Raw genomic sequence first — 13,379 nt, 5'->3', positions numbered from 1 at the left:
CCAGAGCTTCCAGGGACTAAGCCACTACCTAAAGACTATACATGGACTGACCCTGGACTCTGACCTCATAGGTAGCAATGAATATCCTAGTAAGAGCACCAGTGGAAGGGGAAGCCCTGGTCCTGCTAAGACTGAACCCCAGTGAACTAGGACTGTTGGGGGGAGGCGGCAATGGGGGAGGGTTGGGAGGGAACACCCATAAGGAAGGGAGGGGGAGGGTTGTTTGCCCGGAAACCGGGAAAGGGAATAACACTCGAAATGTATATAAGAAATACTCAAGTTAATTAAAAAAAATGTCATATTTAAGTTACTGATCAAAGGCTTTTTGCATGAAATCCCAGCACTGATTTTCCCAGTTTTATTCTATTCTGTTCAATAATGTTGACATTTTCTGAGATGATGTAGAAACAGTCATGTAACTAAACAGACTTACTAAATGTATCAGATTCTTAAAATTTGTACAAATATTGTATGTGCAACTAAAGTATTGTTTTTTAAATCTAGCTTCTTGGCTATTGTACTTTATTTATTCTTTGAGGATTTCATACATGTATACAATTCATATGTGAATAATTTCCACTATCCTTCAACTCTTTCAGAATCCACCCAACATGTTGTACTTCTATTTTAAGTTTCTACTAATTTTTTTAATTTTTAAATTTATGTATTTTTTATGTGGGAGTGTTTTGCCTACATTTATGCATTTATCACATGACTAGAGGAAAGGCCAGAAGAGGACAGCAGATCCTCTGAAACTGTCATGTGAATGCTGGGAACAGAACTCGGGTCCTCTGCAAGAGCGTCAAAAGCTTTCAACCATTTCTCCAGACTCGAGCCTTTTGTTTTTAATTATATGTATTAGTATATTATTGTCTTCTAGTGTTTCAGTTTTTCCAGGTAAGTGCAGAGTCCAGATAAAGGTGGTGAAATGTCTGCATCTAAAGTTACAGGCAGTTATGAGGCACCGATTTCAATGCTGAGTACAAAACTTAGGTCTCCTGCAAGAAGAATACATGCCCTTAACTCCCGAGCCATCTCTCCCCTGCTTGTCTAGCTTTTCTTCTTCTTTCATTTAAGTAACTTAACCCACTGTCCATCTGTGCTTCATATATGTGCATAAGTAAAAGGCCATCAACTGGGGCATGCCTCCATTCCAAATTTGAATTCTGTTCTTGCTTCCCATGAAGCAGTAAGAGTCAACATGGCTATAGTAGATCAGACTTGTCCTTGAGTACACTCTGGAAACACCTTTGCTCTTAAAAGAAATATTTTTGTCTTTTATCTCATATTAGATCAAAATACACATAAAACACAAAGTAACACTTTTACTTCATACACAAACATATTAATTATGATATTATACTTAAACTAGTGCATAAATAATGGGGGCCATTCCAGTATTAAGAAGTTTATCTTTTTGCTCTATAGAGAAATGCTGGTTAGATAAATGGATATCATATATAGATATAAATATATGTGTGTATGTGTAAGTATATGCATATATAGAAAATGTATGTATACACGGGTATGTATATATACATAAAGCCTATTGTCCTTAGTTTTGTTCTTATGCCAATAATAAAAGAACATTGGTTTTTAGAGGAAAATGAGTTCTTCTCTAATTTGTGCTTTTAACAGGAAATTGTCTGTATTCTAAAGTGTTACACAGCCATCAAATAAAGCATTATTCGATTTCTGCCTCATTAAGATGACTAGTCTTGTTTATATCTGGTCCAGCTAAAGCAGAACCACAGAGAGCACAGGACTTAGTAACAAGTAACCATGGAAACCAAAGTCCATATGTGTTTGCACAGAATGAAGGAGCTTATACCAGGGTGGAATTTCATTTAAATTAAATTGTATGATTGTTTTATCAGTTCAGGTTCTCTAAAGAATTTCATAACACTCCTTGTGCTAATAGGTTATCTGTAAGGTTCAGTAATCATGTTTTCCATCAGAAAAATGATGAAATTTTATGGACTCGTTTTCAAGAATTTACAAATAAGAAATAGGGAAGTTGAAAACACTGTTTGTTAACATGCCTAGTAAAGACTGTTTACTTGCTATTAACCTGAAGAAGATGATCCTCGAGAAAGGAGAGCCAGCATCCTGCAATGAGGCAATCTTTACAGTCAGACAGAATCATTAATATGTATGTGCTGCTCCTTTCAAAGGAGAGTGGTGAGCACCACAGAAATGATGTTTCAGTATGTAATTTAGACACAAATAATCCCTTGCTATGTGTATACATGGTAAATACAGAAATAGTGCATCTATAAGATTAAATCAAATATATCCCATCAGTGTGAACAAAAATAATTTAGGTGACCAGGTGTGTCTTCCAGACATTTTCTTAGAAGGACCTTAAAAGTCAAACCTGAGGATAGTGGGTGACTGCAGAGTACCACTGATCATTTCTAGATTCTAAAACATCATGAGATTCAAACAATTCAATTTTCTGAAAGCCTAAGAAAGAAGGCAAAGCTATCTACATTTCTTCAATTTTTTTCTCTGAAGGGCACTGACATGTTTTTGCTGGGAACAGAATAAAACTGTTTCTCTGCCTGAAAACATCCTTGTTAAAGATTTGAGGGAGAGACTTGACAATAGGACCATATTAAGGGATAGAAATGAATGAATCCTTGTAAGATACTTATCAGACTCTAGTGCCCTGATCAGAACACAGAGACTAACTGCTACAGGGGTATTTGACTTGCATTTTCGCCAAACACCTTCTTTGATGTTTCCCAGACAGATTTGGCAGATATATGAAAGTCTAAGCCACAGCTAATTGACAAAAATGATTTCTTTGTAAGAGTTCAATGACAGGTAACAATAGCTTGGGTAGTAGAAAGTTCTTCTCACTGGACATCAATGGAGAATCATCCACTGAGATGTTTGGAATATTTTCCGATTCTATGTAGAAAAGATAAAGAACAATACAATTCTTGTCCCTGCAGATTCTAAGGCTTTACTTAAAGCCCTGACCAAGAAGAATTGAGGAGCAGCCCAGGACAGGATCCTTCCAGTTTCAATCTGTGCTCCAAATATAGAGGACCACAGGAAGCACAAGTTCTAGTCAGAGACAGCAAGACCAACTAGTAACAGAGATAGCAAGATGACAAAAGGCAAGCATAAGACCCTAAGAAAGAGAAACCAAGGCTATTTGGCATCATCAGAATCTAGTTCTCCCACTACAGTAAGTCCTGGGTAACCCCTTCACACTGGAAAACAAGTTTCAGACTTAAAATCACATCTCATGATGATGATGATAAAGGGCTTTAAGAGGGATATAAATAATTCCCTTAAGAAATATAGGACAACACAGGTAAACAGGTAGAAGCACTTAAAGAGGAAACAAAATATGCCTTAAAGAATTAAAGAGAAAAACAACTAAACAGGTAAAGGAATTGAACAAAACCATCCAGGATCTAAAAATGGAAATAGAAACAATAAAGAAATCACAAAGGGAGACAACCCTTGGAGAAAGATCAGGAGTCATAGATGCAAGCAACAGCAACAGAATCCAAGAGATAGAAGAAAGAATCTAAGGTGCCCAAGATACCATAGAAAACATTGACGTAACTGTCAACGACAATGCAAAATGCAAAAGCTCCTAACCCAAAACATCCAGAAAATCTAGGACACAATGAGAAGACAAAACCTAAGGATAATAGGTATAGAAGAGACTGAAGATTCCCAAATTAAAGTGCAGATAAATATCTTCATCAAAATTATAGAAGAAAACTTCTCTAACCTAAAGAAAGAGATGCCCATTAATATATAAGAATCCTGCAGACCTCGGAAAGAATTGGACTAGAAAAGAAATTTCTCTTGTCATATAATAGACAAAACACAAAATACACAAAGAAAAAGAATATTAAACACAATAAGGGAAAAGTGACAAATAACAAATAAGAGCTGACCTATCAGAATTACACCAGACTTCTCAATATAGACTATGAAAGCCAGAAGATCCAGGGCTGATGTCATACAGACCCTAAGAGAACACAAATGCCAGACCAGGCTATTATATACAGCAAAACTCCCAATTACCATACATGGAGAAACCAAGATATTCCATGACAAAACCAAATTTACACAATAAGGTTACACAAATCCAGCTCTACAAAGGATAATGGATGGAAAACTCAAACACAAGGAGGGAAATTACACCCTAGAAGACAAGAGAGTAATCTTCTTTCAACAAACCCAAAAGAAGATAGCCATACATAGTTCCAACTCTAGCAAAAAAATAAAAATAAATAAATAACAAAACCCAACAATGACTATTACATAATATCTCTTAACATCAAAGAACTCAATTCTCCAATAAAAGACATAGGCTAGTAGACTGTATAAGTAAACAGGAACCAGCATTTTGTTGCATACAGGAAACATACCTCAGTAACAAAAACAGATATTAACTCAGAATAAAAGGCTGGAAAACAATTTTCCAAGCAAATGGTCCTAAGAAACAAGCAGGAGTAGCCATTCTAATATTGAATAAAATCAACTTTCAACCAAAAGTTATCTAAGAAGATAAAGAAGGACATTTCATGCAAATCAAAGGAAAAATATACAAAGATGAACTTTCAATTCTGAACATTTATGTTCCAAATACAAGGGCACTCACATTCATAAATGAAACTTTACTAAAGTTCAAAGTACAGTACACCTCACAAAATAATAGTGGAAGACTTCAACACCCCACTCTCATCAATGGACAGATCATGGAAACAGAAACCAAGCAGAGACATAGTGAAACTAACAGAAGTTATGAACCAAATGGATTGAACAGTTATCTACAGAACAATTCATCCTAAAACAAAAGATTATACCATTTTCTCACCACCTCAATGTACCTTCTTTAAAATTGAATATATAATCAATCACAAAACAGGCCTCAAGAGATACAAGAAGATGGAAACAATTCCATGATTTCTTTGAGAAAATCAACAAGATAGATAAACTCTTAGCCAGACTAACCAGAAGGCATATAGACAGTATCCAAATTAACAAAATCACAAATGAAAAGGAAGACATATCAACAGAAACTGAGTAAATTTTTTAAAAAAATCAGATTCTACTACAATACTAGAAAATCTGGATGAAATTGACAATTTTCTAGACAGGTACCAGGCACCAAAGTTAAAGCAGGATCAGATAAAACATCTAAACAGTACCATAACCCCTAAGAAATAGAAGCAGCCATTGAAAGTTTCCCAACCAGAAAAAGCTCAGGACCAGATGAGTTTACTGCAGAATTCTATTAGATCTTCAAAGAAGACCTGATACCAATACTCTTCAAACTATTCCACAAAATAGAAACAGAAGGAACACTACCTAATTTATTCTATGAAGTCATAATTATGCTTATACATAAACCACACAAAGAAAGAGAACTTCAAACCAATTTCCCTTATGAATATTGATGCAAAAGTACTCAATAAAATTCTTGCAAACCAAATACAAGAACACATCAAAATGATCATTTACCATGATAAATTGGCTTCATTCCAGGGATGCAGGATGGTTCAATATATGGAAATCCATCAACTTAATCAACTTTATTAACAAACTTAAAGAAAAAAAACAGATGATCATCTCATTTCTGCTCAGAAAGCATTGGAAAAAAATCCAACACCCCTTCTTGATAAAAGTCTTGGAAATATCAGGAATTCAAGACCCATACATAAGCATAGTAAAAGCAATATACAGCATATAGTAGCCAACATCAAATTAAATGGAGAGAAACTTGAAGCAATCCCACTAAAATAAAGGACTACAGAAGGCTTCCCACTCTCTCCCTATTTATTGCATATAGTACTCGAAGTCCTAGGCAGAGCAATTAGACAACAAAAGGGCGTCAAAGGATTATGAATTTGAAAGATTTATAAATTTGACTAAAACATCACTATGTGCAGATGATATGGTAGTATACTTATGTGACACCAAAACTTTCACCAGAGAAGTCCTAAACCTGATAAACATCTTCAAAGTGGCTATAAAATTAACTCAAAAAAATCAGTAGCCTTCCTCTACACAAAGGATAAAAAGGTTGAGAAAGAAATTAAGGAAAAGACACCCTTCACAAAAGTCAAAAATAATATAAAATATCTTGATGTGACTCTAACCAAACAAGTGAAAGATCTGTATGACAAGAACTTCAAGCTTCTGAAGAAAAAAAAAATGAACATCTCAGTAGGTGGAAAGATCTCCCATGCTCATGGATTGGCAGGATTAATATAGTAAAAATGGCCATCTTGACTAAAGAAATCTTCAGATTCAAGGAAATACCCACCAAAATTGCAACTCAATTATGAACAGAGTTAGAAGGAACAATTTGTAATAATGTAAAACCAGGATATTGAAAACTATTCTCAACAATAAAAGAACTTCTGGGGTAATCACCATCCCTGACCTCAAGCTGTATTACAGGGCAATCGTGATAAAAAAAAAAAAAAAAAAAAAAACAAAACAAAACAAAAAAAACTGCATGGTACTGGTGCATAGACAGGCAGGTAGATCCATGGAATAGAAGTGAACCACACCTAAAAGCTCTAGAACAAAAAGAAACAAATGCACCCAAGAGGAGGAGACAGCAGGAAATAATCAAACTCAGGATTGAACTCAACCAAATAGAAATGAAAAGAGGTATACAATAAAATCAACAACACCAGGAGCTGGTTCTTTGAGAAAATCAACAAGATATATAAACCCATAGCCAGACTAACCAGAGTGAATCCAAATTAACTAAGTAGGAAATGAAAGGGAGATATAAACACAGAATCCTAGAAAATTAAAATTAAAAAAAAAAATCATCAGACCCTACTACAAACGCCTGTATTCAACAAGACTAGGAAATCTGGATGAAATGGCTAATTTTCTAGACAGATACTAGGTACCAAAGTTAAATCAGGATCAGATAAACCATCTATAGTCCTATAACTCCTAAAGAAATCGAGGCAGCTATTAAAAGTCTCCCAAGCAAAAAAAAAAAAAAAAAAAAAAAAAAAAAAAGCCCAGGACCAGATTGGTTTAGTGCACAATTTTATCAGACCTTCATAGAAGACCTCATATCAATATTGTCTAAACTATTCTACAAAATAGAAACAGAAGGAGCACTACCCAATTCCTTCTATGAAACCACAATTAGGCTTATACCTAAACCACACAAAGAGCCAACAAAGAAAGAGAACTTCAGACCAATTTCCCGTATGAATATCAACAGAAAAATACTCAATAAAATTATTGCAAACCGAATCCAAGAACACATCTAAAAGATCATCCATCATGACCAAGTAGTTTTCATCCTAGGGCTGCAGAGATGATTCAATATATGAAAATCCATCAATGTAATCCACTATGTAAACAAACTCAAAGGGAAAAATCACTGGATCATCTCATTAGATGCTGAGAAAGCGATTGACAAAATTCAACACTACTGCAGGTTAAAAGACTTGGAAAGATCAGGAATTCAAGGCCCATACCTAAACATATTAAAAGCAATATGCAGCAAACTAGTAGCTAACATTAAACTAAATGGAGAGAAACTTGAAGCAATCCCAGTAAAATCAGGGACTAGAAAAGGCTGCCCACTCTCTCCCTACTTATTCAATATAGTATTCAAAGTTCTAGCCAGAGCAATCAGACAACAGAAGGAGGTCAAAGGGATACAAATTGGAAAGGAAGAAGTCAAAACATCACTATTAGCAGGTGATATGATAATATACTTAAGTGACCCCAAAATTTCCACCAGAGAACTCCTAAGCCTGATAAACAACTTCAGCCAAGTGGCAGAGTATAACATTAACTCAAATAGTAGCCTTCCTCTATTCAAAGGATAAACAGGCTGAGAAAGAAATTAGGGAAATGACACCCTTCACAATAGTCACAATAACATAAAATACCTCTGTGTGACTCTAACCAAGCAAGTGAAAGCTCTGTATGACAACTTCAAGTCTCAGAATAAAGAAATTGAAGATCTCAGAAGATGGAAAGACCTCTCATTCTCATGGATTGGCAGGATTAGTATGATAAAAATTGCCATTTTGTCAAAGCAATTTACAGATTCAATGCAATCTCCACCAAAATTCCAACTCAATTCTTCATCAAGTTAGACAGAGCAATTTGCAAATTCATCTGGAATATCAAAAAACCCAGGTTAGCTAAAACTATCTTCAACAATAAAAGGACTTCGGGGGGGGGATCACCATCCCTTACCTCAAGCTGTATTAGAGAGCAATAGTGATATAAACTGTATGTTATTGGTACAGAGACAGGAAGGATGATCAATGGAATAGAATTGGAGATGCAGAAATGAAGCCACAAGCTTATGGTCACTTGATCTTTGACAAAGAAGCTAAAACTATCCAGTGGAAAAAAAGATAGCATTTTCAACAAATGGTGCTGGGTCAACTGGAGGTCAGTATGTAGAAGAATGCATATCTATCCATTCTTTTCACCCTATACAAAGCTTAAGTCCAAGTGAGTCAAGGACCTCCACATAAGTCAAGATAAACTCAAACTAATAGAAGAAAAAGTGTAGAAGAGCCCCAAACATGTGGACACTGGAGAAAATTTCCTGAACAAAACACCAATGGCTTATGCTCTAAGATCAAGAATCTACAAATGGGATCTCATAAAACTGCAAAGCTTCTGTAAGGCAAAGGACACTGTGGTTAGGACAAAACGGCAACCAACAGATTGGGAAGAGATCTTTACCAATCCTACATCTGAAAAAGGGTTAATATCCTCTATAGACAAAGAACTCAAGAAGTTAGACTCCAGGGAACCAAATAACCCTATTAAAAATGGGGTACAGAGCTAAACAAAGAATTCTCAGCTGAGGAATATCGAATAGCTGAGAAACACCTAAAGAAATGTTCAACATCCTTAGTCATCTGCGAAATGCAAATCAAAACAACCCTGAGATTCCACCTCCTACCAGTCAGAATGAGTAAGATCAAAAACTCAGGTGACAACAGATGCTAGTAAGGATGTAGAGAAAGAAGAATATTCCTCCATTGTTAGTGTGATTGCAATCTGGTACAACCACTCTGAAAGTCAATCTGGAGGTTCCACTTCCTGAGGACCCAGCTATACCTCTCCTGGGCATATACCCAAAAGATGCTCTAACATATAACAAAGACACGTGCTCCACTATGATCATAGCAGCCTTATTTATAATATTTTGGAGCTGGAAAGAATCTAGATGTCCTTCAACAAAGGAATGGATACAGAAAATGTGGTACATCTACACAATTGAGTACCACACAGCTATTAAAAACAATGATTCCATGAAATTCGTAGGCAAATGGATGGAACTAGAAAATATCCTCCTGAGTGATGTAACATAGTCACAAAAGAATACACATGGTATGCATTCACATATAAGTAGATATTAGCCCAAAAGCTCAGAATTTCCAAGATAGCATTCATAGTTCACATGAAGTTCAAGAAGAAAAAAGACCAAAATTGGATGCTTCAGTCCTTCTTAGAAGGGGGAACAAAATACTGACAGTAGGTGGTGAGTGGGAGGGACTTGGGAGGAAGAGAGAAGGGGGGATGGTGGCAGAATTAGGTATGGGAGGACACAGAGATGATATATCGATGGTCAGAAATTTGAACAGAGGTGTGTAGAAATAGGGGATGGAGAACAGGGGGTAGCCACCAGTAAGTCCCCGATTCCATGAAAGCAAGAGGCTTCTAGGACCCAAGAGCAATGACATTAAGTGAAATGCCCAAAAAAGTGGAGGGAGAACCTGTAGAGACCATATCCAGAGGTTAGGCCAGACCCCTGTTTGGGGGATGGGACCACCCACTCCTCTCAAATATCTAACCCAGAAGGGCTCCTGTCTAAAGGAAATATGGAGACAAAGTGTGGAGCAGAGACTGAAGGAAAGGCCATCCAGAGACTGCCTCACCTGTGGATCCATCCCATATACAAACACCAAACCCAGATATTATTGTGAATGCCAAGAAGTGCTTGCTAATTGGAGCCCGTTATAGCTCTCTCTTGAGAGGCTCTGGTCAAATATGTAGGAGGAGGCTCTCAGCCAACCTTTGGACTAAGCACAGAGACCCCAATGGAGGAGTTCTAGAAAGGACTGAAAGAGCTGAAGGGTTTGCAACCCCATAGAAAGAACAATATCAACCAACCAGACCTCCCGCCCCACCCCAGAGCTCCCAGGACTAAACCACCAACCAAAGTGAATACATGGAGTGACCCTTGGCTCCATCCTCATATGTAGCAGAGGATGGTATTTTCTGGCATCAGTAGGAGGAGAAGCCCTTGGTCCTGTGAAGGCTTGATTTCCCTGGTGTTGAGGAATGCCAGTGGTGAGGTAGGATTGGGTGGGTGGGAGGAGGAGCACCCTCATAGAAGCAGGAGGAGGGGTAATGGGAGGGGTATACTTTCCAGAGGGAAAGTATAAACACATAAATTAACCAATAAAAATTATTTTCAAAAACAAAAACAAACAAAAAACTTAACTAAATTGAAGACTAAGCAATATTGTGCACATAAGAGTAAGAAAACAGGAAGTAGCTACTCAAATAAGGAGTAGAGCAAGGTAAAGTGTTATGGTTTTAAATTGAAAGGTTCCTGTATGTTCAGTTTTGAACCTTGGTTCATAACTTGTGGCTTTAAATTGAGGAATACGGAGCCCTCACTAGATGAGTCAGGCTGGATGAGGAGATTGCTAGGAACAGGACAGTGAGCACTCTGGTTCCAACCTGAGATTTCTGGTTCCTAATGGGTGGCCCCAAGAGGATCTGATCACCTCAGGCTCCTACTGCTCTGTGTTCCCCCACCTTTGAATTCCCTCAGAAGCCAAGAGCCACAAAAGATACCTTCCTCCCTTGTTTCGTTTCAGTCAGAGTGATTCCAAATAAAGAATGTGTGATATTACATATTCTTACAGGAAAACAAAACCAAAGAATAATTGAAGGAATAGAAAATAATGTTTTTTATGGACAAGTAAGATTACAAACACCAAAGCATTTTTTCCTCTTAATGTTCTCATATACATTTTTAAAGTGTGATTATGAAACAATAACATACTTTCATGACATGGAAATTCAAAACCTGCATCTGCTGATATTTTACAAAGGACTTCAGAAACTTGGGATTTCACTGAACTAGAAACAGATGTTAAGACAATTATTTTCTTGTTATATTGGATGTTTATGCAATGCTCGCCTAACTATTGAATACTTTAATATTTTGTGCCCAGGATTGTTTTCCATGGTAGGACAATGAGAACAAGGATGTAAACACACTGAAGAAGTGTAATTAGGCATCGCAGTGATTTGCTGATGCTATTTTTATGAATCCTAAACTCCAAGGCTAGTTACATTTTGAATGGTCCTCCTTTTATTGTTACTATCTCACAGTGCAGTGCCGTTAATTTATGCATTCTTTGCCACCTTATACTACTTGGAATAAAACAAGAAAACCCAAATTAGACTTCATTGCCTTGGTGAAAATAACATCATAGCACTAAATTTCAGTTTTCACCAAATTCTCACTGAGCTTCAGAATACGTTGGCCAATTCCCATTTACCTAATACATTAAAAGACATCGTTTCTAAAAATATACATATTCTTTCTAATGTATTCTTCACTACACAATAAACTAAAAGCTAGTGATAATAAATTGCACTTGTCTGTTAGGTTTTTTCGTCTTTTCTCATTGTTACTGAGTTGTGTGTTCCATTTATCTAAATTAAGTTTCTATGATCAAGATATGGGCACTGATCAGATATGGGCACTGGGTAATAACAATTCAGTGCTTAAGTACTGAAATAATTCCACATTTTGGATATAGGTAAAATGCCCAGATACACATGGATTTTTATGTTATTTACAGATTATGCTGTGGACTCTGCACATTGTTCTAATGCATTTGACATGGCTTGTCTCTGGTGTTTCTGTGAATCTTTGTTTCTTTCATCTATCCTCTTTATACAAAGTAATAGCTCGGAAGAGTTCTAGCCGCTTCTTCCTGGAGAGAACGTTTTGCAGTTCACTTATCATTGCTGTGCTTCCTCATATCTAGCAAACCCCTTCAGTGCAAATAGAACTAGGGAGAACTTCAAATTTCCAGAGATATCAGGTCCAAACCTTGACCCCATCTTTCCTGAGCTTCTCCTAACCTGACAACCAGGTGTTTGCAAAAGTATCACAAATACCGCCAAGTTACCTATTAGATTTTTGTATTTTAAGTTAGATATGTAGTCAAATAGTTGGACACATATTTATATTAAAACAAAAATAAGTTAAATCATTAAATGCCTTCTAAAAATTCAATTTAAATATTGTAAGTACTGCAACAAATCCAGAAGGTTTTACAAAATCCTTTGAAGGTCTAAAATAAAATTTGCATTTGCTCTGCTGATTTGAGCTTCCTTTGGCTGGGAAAGCTTCAAATGCTTGTCATTTTGAGATAACTTCTTCCTGAAATGCTTTATTCAGAACACTGCTTGGTCTTCATTAATAAGCTGCCCTTGATGCTTAAATTAATCTGAATTCATTTGTCTATACATATGTTGATTTATAAATCATTTTACATTTGGAGCTCAAATTTAATAACCATAAATTATCTAAGATTATGTTAATTTCTAAATAAGATAATCTGATGAAGACAAAAATGCTTCTCAAATATAATCAACTAACACTTAAGAATTTAGTTTGAGTTATAAAATCTTTTTAAAGAAAAACACTAATTCTACTCTGAACCATCATATAACTTCTTTCTAAAAGTGGCAAAAAAGAATAAAGAAATCTTCTCGTGGAATTAAGAAAAACCCACAATGTAAGGCAAATCCTTGGCCAGTAAAGTTTAAAATAACCCACAAAATGTTCCAGACATGTTATAGATTGGGCATTCACCAACCTGTGCATGGAGAAGGACCTATGTCAATTACAGATGTTCTCTTACTTATGATAGCTCAACTCAATAATTATTTTTAGAGGAGGAGGAGGAGGAGGAGGAGGAGGAGGAGGAGCTGCTTATTTTCAGCAGAACCCGTATTTCTAACTTTGAAGTTCCGTCTCTTCCTGGGTAGTGACGGTAACTAGTCTGATAACATTTCTATGGAGCCACACCCTTGACCACACAGGGTAAAGGTCAAGCATTGTGTGCTGTACAGCTCAGTACCCAGGGCAGATCTCTTATGTGCAACAAATGCATGGGTGAGTCGGGCTGCACTCATGAGGTGAGTGTGTTGAGTGCTGAGAACATACTCTTGTGTACCCAGGAGCTTATACAGATCATCTTGCAGATGGAGAAAGAAAGACAGGAGTTGTGTGTAGCCCAGGCATCTGGGGTTTGGACAATGTCTTGAGTTCAGAGTTAGAGGTTTTTTGGAAA

Source organism: Rattus rattus, chromosome 3, assembly GCF_011064425.1.
Source record: "Rattus rattus isolate New Zealand chromosome 3, Rrattus_CSIRO_v1, whole genome shotgun sequence".
Classification (NCBI taxonomy): Eukaryota; Metazoa; Chordata; class Mammalia; order Rodentia; family Muridae; genus Rattus; species Rattus rattus.
Note: the sequence above shows the minus strand (reverse complement) of the source record.